The 13,890-nt window shown below is 38.3% G+C and overlaps 1 long non-coding RNA gene across 2 annotated transcripts in view; it reads right to left on the bottom strand.

Moving 5' to 3' along the window:
• Window positions 1–13,890, bottom strand: part of LOC105476069 (uncharacterized) — a 41,721-nt gene that overhangs the window by 15,378 nt on the left and 12,453 nt on the right. The window lies entirely within an intron of this gene.

The raw sequence follows: 13,890 nt of genomic DNA, 5'->3' as shown, positions 1-13,890 counted from the left end.
TTTATGTGCAATAATCCAACATCAGCTTAAGTTTTTTGGCTGTCTTTTCACATGAGCAAGAAAGGTTTTGCTTCCAATTCCTGCACATTATTTTTTTTTTATTGTTTAGTTGGATTTCCCATTCAGCACCACTTTATTTTCATTCTTTTGGTCATTAATCCGTTCATTTTGAAAGGCTAAGTAATTAAAACAGGGTTGAAAACGTTTGTGTGTATGCCTGTGTGTGTGTGTGTGTGTGTGTTTGATGCTTTGTTGGAGCATCTACAAAAGTAATGAAAATGCTTGTCCAAATCCTCAAGATGCAGATGTTGTTATGAATGTTCTGAAGGCAGGAAACCATGCAATCCTATTTTAAGAAACTCTTAAAATATGATTTTTAAGTCAAATAAGTTTCCTCGCTACTCTTTAAAGTACCTGACTTTTTGGCAGAATTTTTATGGCACCCATTTACAGAAAACAAAACAAAACAACAAAACAAAAGCCTTCCAATTGATGTTTGAATACCACAACTCTTGGAGACAGAGATCTAGGGCTTAATTTTGAGTTAGTTTGTATTTTAATCTACCTAATTGCTGACTTCTTAAAATTGTGTTAATTTTTCATCTGTTTTTCTGTTTCCTTCAGTATAATTACATCGTCGTATTAACCAAGAGAATGTCTGTCTTCTCCTCAGCTCTGTATCACTAATGAAGATCTTTAACTGTGTTTCCAAACTTGGTACAGGTTAGTACTTGACTTTTGGTTTGTGCTGACTATATTATCGGTCCTTTATTTATTTTTTGTGTCATAAGTTCTTTCCTAAAATTACTGTATTCTGTTTTCCTAAATCTGTTCTCTAGTTACTTTATCTTTCATACAGGTTCTAATAAAAATCAACCAATGAACCATAGCAAACCCCAAAAAACCCTTCCTGCCTTCCCGAAAATCTTAACTCTTCATATTTAGTTACCTTTTAATTTTATTTCTTGACTATTACCTTCAAAAATTACTTGGAGTCTGGTAGTTTCTGCCTCTAGAAATTTTGCTTATCAATTCTTGTTTTCAAAAAGCCTTTGTCATAGAGGTGGTGAACATCCAAAATGAGATGAAGACTTGAAATTATCCAATAAATCAGAATTGCCTTGGCATCCAAACCAGGTAATACAGATAAAAATAAAATTCACTTTGGGACAACAGCTACTTGGTTGGTATTATCTTAGATTGTCTTCCAAGATAGTCCGCTTCTAGATTTTTGGTATGTGTATGAACAATTGATTCCAGTTTTCCCTTCTCTGTAGAAGCTTTGCAGCATAAATTCATATTGGCCTCATTGATGTTGGAGAAAGGGATTCTAAGCCCTTTGTTAAGAGGCTGTGGGCATTCTGAACTAGGCATTCCAGGAATCGTGTCTGACAAAGGGTTAAGTGGAGAAGGATGGGTTATAGTAGTTTTGTTGTTACACTTCTTTGATCTTTGAATTCCTTCAATAATTTTGTTTTCCTAAGGACAGAACATAGCAACGAACTTTCTTCCATGTTATTGTGGATCTCCTTAGACCACTGTTATTTCTTCACAGTATTTCACTGTGAAGTACTTCACTGTAATTTTCCTTGAAGATTGGAATTCCCAGGCTCCTGCCCTTTATTCTCTTTTTACCCCGTGTGCTCTCAGTCTTCCCACCCTCATTTCCATTCTTGCCGTATAGATCTCTTCTATTTTTAAATCCTTAGGCATCACCTTTAGGTATCTCTGCTCCCAACATTCCTTCTAAGTCAAGATATGTATATAATTGCTGGATGGACATATCTGCTTAGATGGCACAAAACACCTCATTTTTAGCAAAACCAAAACTAAACTAATTTTCTCGCGTACCTACTCTTTCTCCTGTATTTTCCATTTCCGTTATGTGGCACCTAGCCAGGAGGCCAAAAATGTTGAAATCGCCTTAACTCTTCTCTATAAATCCTACGAGTTCGTGCTGTCTTTATTCCTAACACTTCTCAAAACTGCCTCTTCTATATCAGTATGATTTCCAGAGTCTAACAAAGTGATCCATCTAAAAGACAAATGTGAACAGATCACTCCTTGTTAAAAAAAAAACCGCTTAATAACTCCCCATCATCTATAGAAAAAAATAAATCAATGATCTAGTTCCTGCCACCTCCTAACACTTACTTTGGTAATATGGTAGTATATGTAATTTCCAAAACTCATTATGTTGCCTTCACACCTCTGTGCTTTGGCTTATGTTCTTTCTTGCCTAAAATTTTATCCCTTTCTCACTCCTTCCTTACCTGGCTAACTACTGTTCATCAAGATTCTACTTGGATATTATTACTTTTAGGAAATGTTACTGGTTGGTCATGTGACCCCATTTCTTTTGATTTTCCATTGTGGGCTTTGCTTAGCTGTATCATGGTACTTAACTGTTTATGGCTAGCATTCACTAAAGAATGAGCTTCTTGAGGGCAAGGGCCAAATTATAGTTGACTTTTTGACAGAAAGTATTGTAAAAAATACCTGTTGAGGCCAGGTGTGGTGGCTCATGCCTATAATCCCAACACTTTGAGAGGCCAAGGTGTGAGGATCTCTTGAGCCCAGGAATTCAAAATGAGCCTGGGGAACATAATGAGACCCTGTCTCTACAGGTGGGTGCGATGGTGAGCGCCTCTGGTCCCAGCTACTCAGGAGGCTGCAGTGAGCCTTGATCACACCACTGCACTCTAGCCTGGGCGACAGAGCAAGACTTTGTCTCAGAAACAAACAAGCAAACAAAAATCCCTATTGAACTAAACTTCTGTCAGATCTACATTTAAAAAAAAAGTTGTATGTGCTGTGAAGGCTGCTGATAAAAGGTAAAACCAAACAGAAAAGCACATTGTAGGTTTCTCATAGTTTTATTGATAGAAGGCAACTGATCCAGTAACCTAAACTTTTAACATTTTCCTACTCTGAATCCATTCATGATGAGGGAGTGAGCCACAGCATTACAACCTGAAAATTCTGGATCAAGGGAATTTTTTCTTTACTTTTTTGACAACGGAGTTTCGCTCTTTCACCCAGGCTGGAGTGAAGTGGCATGATCTCGGCTCACTGCAACCTTCGGCCCCGGGGTTCAAGTGATTCTCCTGCCTCAGCCTCCCAAGTAGCTGGGATTACAGGCGTCTGCCACCACGCCTAGCTAGTTTTTTTGTATTTTTAGTAGAGACGGGGTTTTGCCATGTTGGCCAGGCTGGTCTCGAACTCCTGACCTCAGGTGAGCCACCCACTTTGGCCTCCCAAAGTGCTGGGATTACACGCGTGAGCCCCTGTGCCTGGCCAGGAATTTTCTGATTCCTTTGTGGAACTGTCTGACTTGGACAGTTTTTGGCATGACTAATAAACTGTCAGATCATTTTGGAAATGATAAACTCTGTGTAGCAGGTGTGTTTCCCAGTGTATGCTGACAACAGAAAGAAATACACAGCTAACTGATTCCAACTCCAGAACAACCTCAGTGTATAGCCATTCTCCAAAAGCCTTTGGCAGGAGATATATTGGAATGATCTGACTGTCCGCATTCTTGGATGGATGACAACAGAACAAGTTACTTTTCATCTAGCCAGTTTTCTACAGTTCATGAAGCTTAATCTCTCAAAACACTTTTTAAAGACAACAGAATTTTAGACACATTTAATAAAGCATATTTTGTTATTTGTATATATTCATGGAGTACAACTGAAATTTTGCTGCATTGGTATATTGCATTGTGGGAAATCAGGGCCTTCAGTGCACGCACCATTGGAGCAATGCACAGTGTAATCACCAAGCAATAAGGACACATATTAATATTAATCTCTACTTCTACCCATTCTCATAGAACTTGGACTCATTCTCTATATATTTCTGGGAGAAGAACTTCCCTAGAATTCATGGGAAGTTAGCATTTTAAAACAGTGATGGCTCACACCCATAATCCCAGTACTTTGGGAAGCAGAGGTGGGAAGACAGCTTGAGCCCAGGAGTTTGAGACAAGCCTGGACAAGGTAGCGTGACCCTGTCTCAATTTTTATTTTTATTTTTGTAGAGAGAGTGTCTCGTTTTATCACCGAGGCTGGAGTATAGTGGCATGATCTTGGCTTATGGTGGCCTTGCCTTCCCAGGCCTCAGCCTCTGAGGCTTAAGCCATTCCTCCCAACTCAGCCTCCTGAGTAGCTGTGACTACAGTCGCCCACCACCACATGCAGCTAATTTTAGTATTTTTGTAGAAACGGGGTTTTGCCATGTTGTCCAGGCTAGTCTCAAATTCCCTAGCTCAAGCAGTCTGGCTGGCTTGGCCTCCCAAAGTGCTGAGATTACAGACGTTAGCCACTGTGCCTGGCCCTCAAAAAAATTATTTATTTATTTATATATTTTTTTTGAGACAGAATCTTGCTGTCACTCAGGCTGTGCCTAGCTCTCAAAAAAAATTTTTTTTTTCTTTTTTGAGATGGAGTCTTGCTCTGTCATCCAGGCTGGAGTGGTGAGATCGAGTGGTGAGATCTTGGCTCACTGCAGCCTCAACCTCCTAGGTTCGTGATTCTTGTGCCTCAGTCTCCCCAGCAGCTGGGACTAAAGGCGCGTGCCACCATGCCCGGCTTCAGTTTTGCATTTTTTAGTAGAGACAAGGTTTCACCATGTTGGCCAGGGTGGTCTCGAACTCCTAACCTCAAGTGATCTACCTGCCTCGGCCTCCCAAAGTGCTGGGGTTACAGGTGTAAGCCACCGCGTCTGGCCAAAAATATTTAAAAAATTAACCAGGTGTAGTGGTACACGCCTGTAGTCCGAGTTATTTGGGAGGCTGGGGTGGGAGGATGGCTTGATCCCAGGAGGTCAAGGCTGTAGTAAGCCATGATCCTGCCATTGCTGTCCAGCCTGGGTGACAAAGGGAGACCCTTCTTCAAATGAATAAAAGAGTGATGAGATTCATATACATTTTGAAGGGTACATATGCACTTGTCAATTTATTTATAAGAAGGGTGCAAGAAATGCTATGCATATAGTTTATGTGAGTTGCATTTTTGCTAAATTGACCAATTAACACTTTTTTTCAGCTGCTTCATTAGGAGCATACTAAAACCATCTTGTCACTTTATTATAAAAGATATAAATGATTAGGTTTTTAGATATAGTTAAAATTTATTTATGACTGGTAGATAATTATACTGATTATTATCAGATACTATATTTAATTCATCTAGACTAGTGCTGTCCAATAAAACTTTCTATGCTGATAGGGTAACTAATAGCTATATATGGCTACTGAGCATTTGAATGTGGCTTTGTGACTGAGGAACCAAATTTATAATTTTATTCCTTTTTTTTTTTTTTTTTGAGATGGAGTTTGGCTCTGTCCCCCAGGCTGGAGTGCAGTGGCGCGATCTCCACTCACTGCAAGCTCCGCCTCCCAGGTTCATGCCATTCTCCTGCCTCAGCCTCCCGAGTAGCTGGGACTACAGGCACCCGCCACTGCGCGCGGCTAATTTTTGAATTTTTGGTAGAGACGGGGTTTCACCGTGTTAGCCAGGATGGTCTCGATCTCCTGACCTCGTGATCCGCCCGTCTCGGCCTCCCAAAGTGCTGGGATTACAGGCGTGAGCCACCGCGCCCAGTCAATTTTATTCCATTTTAATTAATTACAATTTAAATCTAAATAGCCACGTGTGGCAAGTGACTGCCATGTTGGACAGTGCAGATCTAGGCTATACAATATTATCAATAAAGTTTTTAAAAAGCTTAAATAGGCCGGGTGCGGTGGCTCATGCCTGTAATCCCAGCACTTTAAGAGGCTGAAGTGGGTGGATCACGAGGTCAAGAGATTGAGACCATCCTGGCTAACACGGTGAAACCCCGTCTCTACTAAAAATCCAAAAAATAAGGCATGTGGCATAAGAAAAGTACTATCCACAATCAGCTTATCCATAATCCATAATACTGATTTTGTGTTTTCCTATTAGGGAGAGGCAAATTTTTTTTTTTTTTTTTTTTTTTTTTTTTTTGGTACGGAGTCTCACTCTGTACCCCAGGCTGGAGTGCAGTGGTGTGGTCTCTGCTCACTGCAAGCTCCACCTCCCGGGTTCACGCCATTCTCCTGCCTCAGCCTCCCGAGTAGCTGGGACTACCGGTACCCGCCACCACGCCTGGCTAATTTTTGGTATTTTTAGTAGAGGGGGGTTTCACCACGTTGGTCAGGCTAGTCTCAAACTCTTGACCTCGTGATCCTCCCACCTTGGCCTCCCAAAGTGTTGGGATTACAGGCATGAGCCACCACGCCCGGCCATTAAAATTGTACTTTTTTTTTGTTTTTCAGACTGAGTTTCGCTCTCGTGGCCCAGGCTGGAGTACAATGGCGCCATCTTGGCTCACTACAAACTCTGCCTCCCAGGTTAGAGTGATTCTCCTGCCTCAGCCTTCCAAGTAGCTGGCATTACAGGCATGCGCCATCACGCCCGGCTCATTTTGTATTTTTAGTAGAGACGGGGTTTCTTCATGTTGGTCAGACTGGTCTTGAACTCCCAACCTCAGGTGATCCGCACTCCTGGGCCTCTCAAGGTGCTGAGATTACAGGCATGAGCCAGTGCGCTCGGCTGGGAGATGCAAATTTTTGTATGAAAAATATCTTCATGGCCTGAAAAACTCAATGTATTTGATATTTTTAAAATAACCGAATATCTTAAAAGGATACTATCATTGTTCTCAAGGGATCTATAAGGGTGCAGAAAAGATAATAAATGATGCTACTTGTATATTAAGAATTTTAATGTAAACCAACTGACACCTTTTGTAAGAGTCTTTCATTATCTTTGCTGAGAATCTCTAAGACCTGACTAACATTTTTTGGAAAACTGAGAGCCAGAAATTGTACATATTACATAATCAACATCTAAAAATTTCACCACTATAAGGATGTAATCAAACAATTTTGTTCAATAAAGTCTGTGCATTGGGGTTAAGGGTGGAGGGAATTACCAAAGAAAGGAAGTTAAAGGGTAAGGATAAAAAGAAGATGTGAGGTAAATACAGCTAAGTTGATTCAGGAAAGCTGAAATTATATAGAATATGTGCACAGATTTTTAACTAGACTGTTGTGATCCACAGTTACTTCAGAGCTTTGGGAATATGGATATTAAAAAAGTGAAGAAGGGCTGGGTGCGGTGGCTTACACCTTTGATCCCTGCACTTTTGGAGGCCAAGGCGGGTGTATTACTTGAGGCCAGGAGTTCGAGACCAGCCTGGCTAACGTGGCGAAACCCTGTCTCTACTAAAAATACAAAAATTAGCCAGGCGTGGTGGGCGCCTGTAATCTCATCTACTCTATAGGCTGAGACACAATAATCGCTTGAACCCAGGAGGTGGAGGGTACAGTGAGTTGAGATTGCACCACTGCACTCAACTCAAGCCTGGGAGACAGAGAGAGACTCTGTCTCAAAAATAAACGAATACATACATACATAAATAAATAAATTAAAAAGTGAGAAGACAAAGAAAAATTTCCTGGAAGTTATTGTTGCTGAGTGGGAGATAAGATTAATGGATAGCCTGAACAGCCCAGAATAAGTCAGAAATTTGGTCTGGTCTAATTCCACTTAGTGCTTCTGTTAGATTGGAATGAAAATCACCTTTGTCACCCATTCTTTATTTCAAATGGTCCTTTATTTCCCCATTTTGTAGATGACTGATCTCAACTAAAGTATGTGAAATATGTGACACTTTATGTGACACTTTAATGTTTCTTGCTGGGTGCCTAAAATATTTTTGCTATGTGAAAAGCCACTGTCAACCCTATCTGTAACACCTTCCAAACAGAAAAAGAGTCGTCGAATAAGGAGACTAAGGTGAATTTTCCAACACCCATAGAGGTGATAGTTCTACCAGCCTGAAACTAATTAAGCAGTTAAAAACAGTAGAAATGCATTATTTCAGAGTAAACAAAGACAAGTCTTTACCATTAATTTATATACAACCCATCTGACTTTCTGTTTCAGTAATATTAAATTTTGGGTGATAGGCTTGTACCTCTGTGCAGGCAGGTTCTATTTAGATTTTCAAGTAGAAAAGCCAAATAAAATGTCTCAAGACATTCCTTGGCACACTTAGAAGCATGAAGTGCCAAAAGGTTTCATGAGAAAAAGACAACCTGTTTTCTCAAGGTTTCTAGTCCGACTAGACGCTTAATTCCTAATATTATTCTCAGTTTGTGGAAGAGAAACCAAAGACTAGAGATGAAGTAACAGAAAGCAGAGTGGCAAAAGGGTGTTGCTACCTGCTTCTTTGCTTGATAGAAGAGAAAGATAAAGTGAGTGCATGTACTAGCACAGGTATAAAGCATAAGCTTCAGGGTTCAAGGTCAGTCCAAATAATGACTACTGAAGCTGATTTGCTCTGTTTCCAATTTTAAAACACAGTTTAATGAAGAGAAAAGTTCTGTAACTTGCTTAAGGTCACATAATTAGTAGATGCCTTGTCTTTTAAATCAACATCTGCCTGACTCTCAAACCTCTGTTCAGTTTGCCTTGTTTTATCCCTTTCTACGTATTCTTCAATTCTATTTATACTTCTGGCTCTTCTCCTCCTTCTCTCTTTTTTGGCACCAATTTTTCTGTATTCCTTCTTCCATATGCTTTCCTAGCTTTTCCTCACAACCTCTCAAACTCCTTTCCTTTTCTATTAAATAACAATTTTGTTTTTATTCTATTGAAAAAGATGAAGTGGCATCAAAAGATGATTGCATGTTTAGATTAAATGTCTTAAAATTGTTTATATATCCTGACCTTGTAATTCCCTTTTTAAGAATTTTTTCTAAATAATCAGAGATATAGGCAAAATGTGTACACAAGGAAGAAAATCCAAGTATCATTTATAGTATTAAAAATTAGAACAATCTTAATGTCTAATGGTAGAAATCCTGTGTGTGTGTGTGCATACACACCTATATAAAATATAATGAACAAATTATAGAGTTACTTGAGATAATGAATACTTAATGACAGAAAAATGTTCATTATGTATTTAAAAATTCATTATGAGCTCATTTATTATAGTTAGAACATTACCTGTTTCTTTAAATCCCATGTAACACCCACCTGACAGTAAGTAAAAAACAAAAAAGTGTCTTAAAAAGAGTGTATAAAAAAAGACAGTAGTATGTTCCATATAACATAAATATAGTGGAAAAATACCTGCATAGGAGAGGACTGGATATGTATACACTAAAATGTTAGCAGTTCTTACCTCAGGATGATGGCATTATGGTTAAATTTAATTTTTGAATTTCTAATTTTTTTCTTTTTCAATGAACATTTATCAGGTTTAAAATAAAGATGACTGTAACAAATATTTTATGTATATCATTATTAAACTTTATTGTTATTTTCCTTAGGAAAAAGGGTAGGTTGAAAAGTCAAGAATTATTTTTTTTTTCCTTTAGGCTGGGAAGACTGATCAGAGACTGCGAAGTAAAAGGGTTGTTTATGATTCACCATCAAACACATAAGTCTTTAATTATCATTCTGTATCCACGTAACAATATTCCTTTTTGGCACAAGGTCTGTACTAGATGAATGATAAAAAAGAGCCATGAGTGTGTAAGTGCCGTAGTATTCAGAGTAGACAGACAAGATCCTCTCTAGTTGCAGTGGTCAAAAAGGCTTATCGAATAGGAAGGCTGTGATATGAACCTTTTTTTTTTTTAAGTTTAAAACTATTTTATTTATTTTTTCAGAGACAGGGTCTTGCTCTGTCACCCAGGCTGGAGTGCAGTGGCGGGATCAGCTCACTGCAGCCTCAAGCTCCTAGGCTCAAGCGATCTTCCTGCCTCAGCCTCCCAAGTAGTTAGGACTACAGACATGTGCCACCATGACCAACTATGTTTTAAATGTTTTTTGTAGAAACAGGGTCTCTGTATGTTGCCCTGTCTGGTCTCAAACTCCTGGCCTCAAGTAATCCTCCTATGTCAGCCTCCCAAAGCACTGGGGTTACAGGCGTTAGCTACTGTTCCCGGCTTGCATTTGGACTTTAATGGATAAGGAAGACTTAGATCAGCATTGTCAAATTCTTTGGCCTTAGGACCCCTGTATAACACTCTTCAATATTATTGAGGACCCCAAACAGGTTTTGTTTATATGGGTTATATCTATCTGTATTTACCATATTAGAAATTAAAACCGAGACAATTTACAAATATTTATTAATTTGTTTTAACCTAAATTACATGTTAACATAAATATTTTTATGAATTATATTTCCCCAAACAAAAAGTTAGGAAACTGGTATTGTTTTACATTTTGCATTTTAATAGGAGACAGGTGGATTCTTATATTTGCTTCTGTTGTGATACTGCATGTCATGTAGCCTCTGGAAAACTCTGTTGTACACCTGTACATCTCACACAGAATGACAGTAAAAAGGCAAATAGCATCTTAGTATTATTATGAGCATAGCATTGACATTGTGGGCCCCCGAGAAGCACTCTGAGAAACACTGATTAAAAGAGACTAAGGGCAGAATAGAGGGATGGTATAATTTCAGAGGTGGGAAGGTATAAGGCATGTTACAGAGAGAGCAAACAGACCAATCTGACAGTTGTGAAAGATTCATATGGGGGAGGTGGAGGAGATATGGCTAGAAATGTATATTGGGGGATCATGTTATATCAATTAAAAAATACTAGCTTCCTTAATTATGACCATCTTCACTGACCTCTAATTTTGGCATCAGTAAGCTTCAGGGTAGGAATGAAAGAAGAGAAATTCATACCTGGTTTCAGGCAACTCTAAAGTTATGTGGCTGACAGTATTCTAATTGATTTGTTGACTGCTTTAATTAATTTAATGTATTTAGTGTTTACTACATTCAAAGAAGCAAGGTAAGAACTAGTAATACAAAGATGATAAAGACACTGTCTCTATAGGAGCTGTCAATTGAGTGGAAGATTCAGATATTAAAATAAGCAATACATTCATTAATCTGGAGGAAGACAGAGGAGAAGGCTGCTAACCCTGACTGGGTGGTGTCATAGACAGTATTGTACAGGAAACCTTTAAGTCCCAAATACTAATAACCACTGATCTATGACCATGGTGAGATAAACTTGACGTATAAGCATGACAGATTTAGTACTAGAGTTAATACAGTAGTTCTGGTGAGATAGTCAGATAGTCTATAGAAAAATTTCCTGAATATATGTTCTCTTTTGAAAGTAAGAGTGTACAAATTCTCTTTCTCCTAAAGCCCTTCAGCATCTTTCTACTGCTAGGCCTGGGAGACACCATCAGTTATCTTAATGTCTCTATTTTCTTCAGTTGGATCACATTTTTCAGTCTTTTTGTTCTCTGTGACTCAGTAACAAGAGTGAAGGGGAGGAAGAAATTTAGGTAGTTACAACAGCTTTAAACCAAGAACTCAGAACACCTTTACTAGCCCAACTAATTATGATTAAATAAGTAAATAGAGAACCTATCTCCCAGCACCACCTGCAGGGGATGAGGAAGTCTGCAACAGGATTCAACACTTCTTTTCTGCCAAAATGTCTTTAGCCCAACATTCCATCATTGAGAATCTACCAAGTTAAGAGCCTGATTTTAGTGGCTGAGAAGAATACAAAGACCAATAAATATAATCTACCCATACTCTGAGGAACATTATTAAAACTTGGGGATATTTGTGATAATTAGAGTAGCTTGGAAAGAACTGATTAGATAGAAGAGAATCAGACTTCTTTTGTGAAGACTGAATAGTAAAGCAACTACTGCATTGCCATTTTACATCCCCCACTGATAGAAACTAGTAACAAAGGTGATTCCACAGTTTTAAAAGTAAAATAATAATGATTAGTTTTGGAGCTTCAAGTCTGTTAAGTTTGCAACATCATGAGAAAAGCCTGTGTTGCACAGCATGTTACGTGGACCTGTTAAGCATGCTCTTTTCCTAATTTAAGGATGGCCCCAGACAGCTATCCTAAGGCTCTCTGCTAGTCATAAGAGGAATCAGATGGAAAAATATATGTGGATTAGTATAAATCCATACGCACCTATTCAGTAAGTTATAAGAACTTTTTCCAGTAAGAACTTTTTCTTTACTTATCAAATCATGTCCTAGAATCTAAAGAGAATGAGGTTTTCAAATGTTCCTCATCTTTTGAAATCTCACAAACAAGTACAAAATATTTATTTTTTGATTTCAGAATTTAACAAAGAAGCAGAATACACCAGATACACAAGCAGCAAAAGAAATGAAATGAGCATTCATAACAACACCCTTAGAGCACAGAAAGCCTTCTCCTGGGTGAATGATCAGGAATATGAATAAAGCTGATCTGTAGGATGGCTTTCAATGTTTTCCTTTGTTTAGATTTGGAGTTTTACTCTATATACAGGCAAGATTTCTAGAGGGAACAGTCAGTCAGCTATCACCCATCCTACAACCCCAAGAAAATGCTCACAGGCATTCGGGTAGTCATATTCAGGTGTTCTCGGTCTTTTTTCACTAGAGTTTTGAACTGCCTATTGTATATTAAGGCTTGAGTTACCACTCCCAATTATACCACTTTTCAAAATCACACTACACATTATAAAAACAATGATATGGATTGGTAATTAGAATAATACACCGTCAGAGGTAAAGGGATACAACATGTCATGTAGTCCTGTTATTTCTTAACATATGGGTTCTATATCTGCAAAATAATTTATTGCTTATTACAAATTCAGACTACTAGGCTCCATGTCAAAAAAAATCATTTTCAAGCCAAGGGTGGAATCCAAGAATCTGCATTTTTAATAAGCTCCTTATGATGATATGTGCATTAAGGTTTGGGAACCATTCATATAGTCAAACTCCTTCATATGACAGATAAGTATATAATATGAGAGAAGTTAAGTGATTTGGCCAAAGTGAACAGTCAGTCAGAGGCAGAAACTAGACTCACACTTAAATCTTGACTCTTAAGCTACAATTTTTTTCAGTTATAAGTAGTTTGTATTTATTTGTAAATTCCCAGTAGACCTCAGTGAAAGGGAATTTGAGGTCTTTGTTCTTTGACAATCCCCAAAGGTTTAATACCAATAATTTACCATTAATGGGCTCCCAGCACTTGCTAAGTAAGCTGTTGTCTTCAGATTTAGGGAATATCAACTATATAAGCTTGTGGACAAAGGTGTTTTGTTAACTTGTTACCATCCCATTCCCCTTCACAATAAGACATGCAAGTTCATTTATCAACAAGAACATATACTCATTTTTCTCAAATCACAAGAGACAATAAAAAGTAAATGGAAAACCCTGCTACTAGTGTTAAACAAGAATATCCCACCCTCTATAACAACATACCATATGGTATTTCCCTACCTTGTTCAGTATTTAACCTAACAATTTATTGCTAGGCTTCTTGGCAGCAAGCTGTGCAAGTTGAAGTGGAATCTGATTGAGGTGAGTTAATTAATGTGGTGGCAGCTCGGAATGTTGTCCAGCTGCCAGTAAGAATTATGTTTGTTTGCCTTTGGCCCAAGTGTGAAATGGCTGGCTGTTGATTTCAGAAGTGTGAGTGTACATTTTTATATCTCACATGAATGAATACATTTTTTGTATCCTACACATTTGGGGAAATGCTAAAATTTATTGGGTCATGTTATTTACCACTTGTGTGGCAGAAAGAGAAAGGTGGAATTTTGCCCTAGAGGTTGACTTTGCATCTGTAGAAAAAGCAAAAGCAGGTGGCATATAAATCCATGAGCAGGTAAATAAGCCGTCTGAAATTAGCTCATCTGGCCTAATGTTTTAAAGAATAACTTTTAAAAGGAGGTAGGCAAGATTTTTTAACCAGAAAAGAATAACTCTTGTAATGATGAAAGGATTTGAAAGTAGGAAACATAGTTTTAAAATTTCCCTTGAAAGACA

Source organism: Macaca nemestrina, chromosome 8 (assembly GCF_043159975.1).
Source record: "Macaca nemestrina isolate mMacNem1 chromosome 8, mMacNem.hap1, whole genome shotgun sequence".
Taxonomy (NCBI): domain Eukaryota; kingdom Metazoa; phylum Chordata; class Mammalia; order Primates; family Cercopithecidae; genus Macaca; species Macaca nemestrina.
The sequence above is the reverse complement of the archived record's forward strand: the minus strand, read 5'-3'. Positions and strand labels throughout refer to the sequence as shown.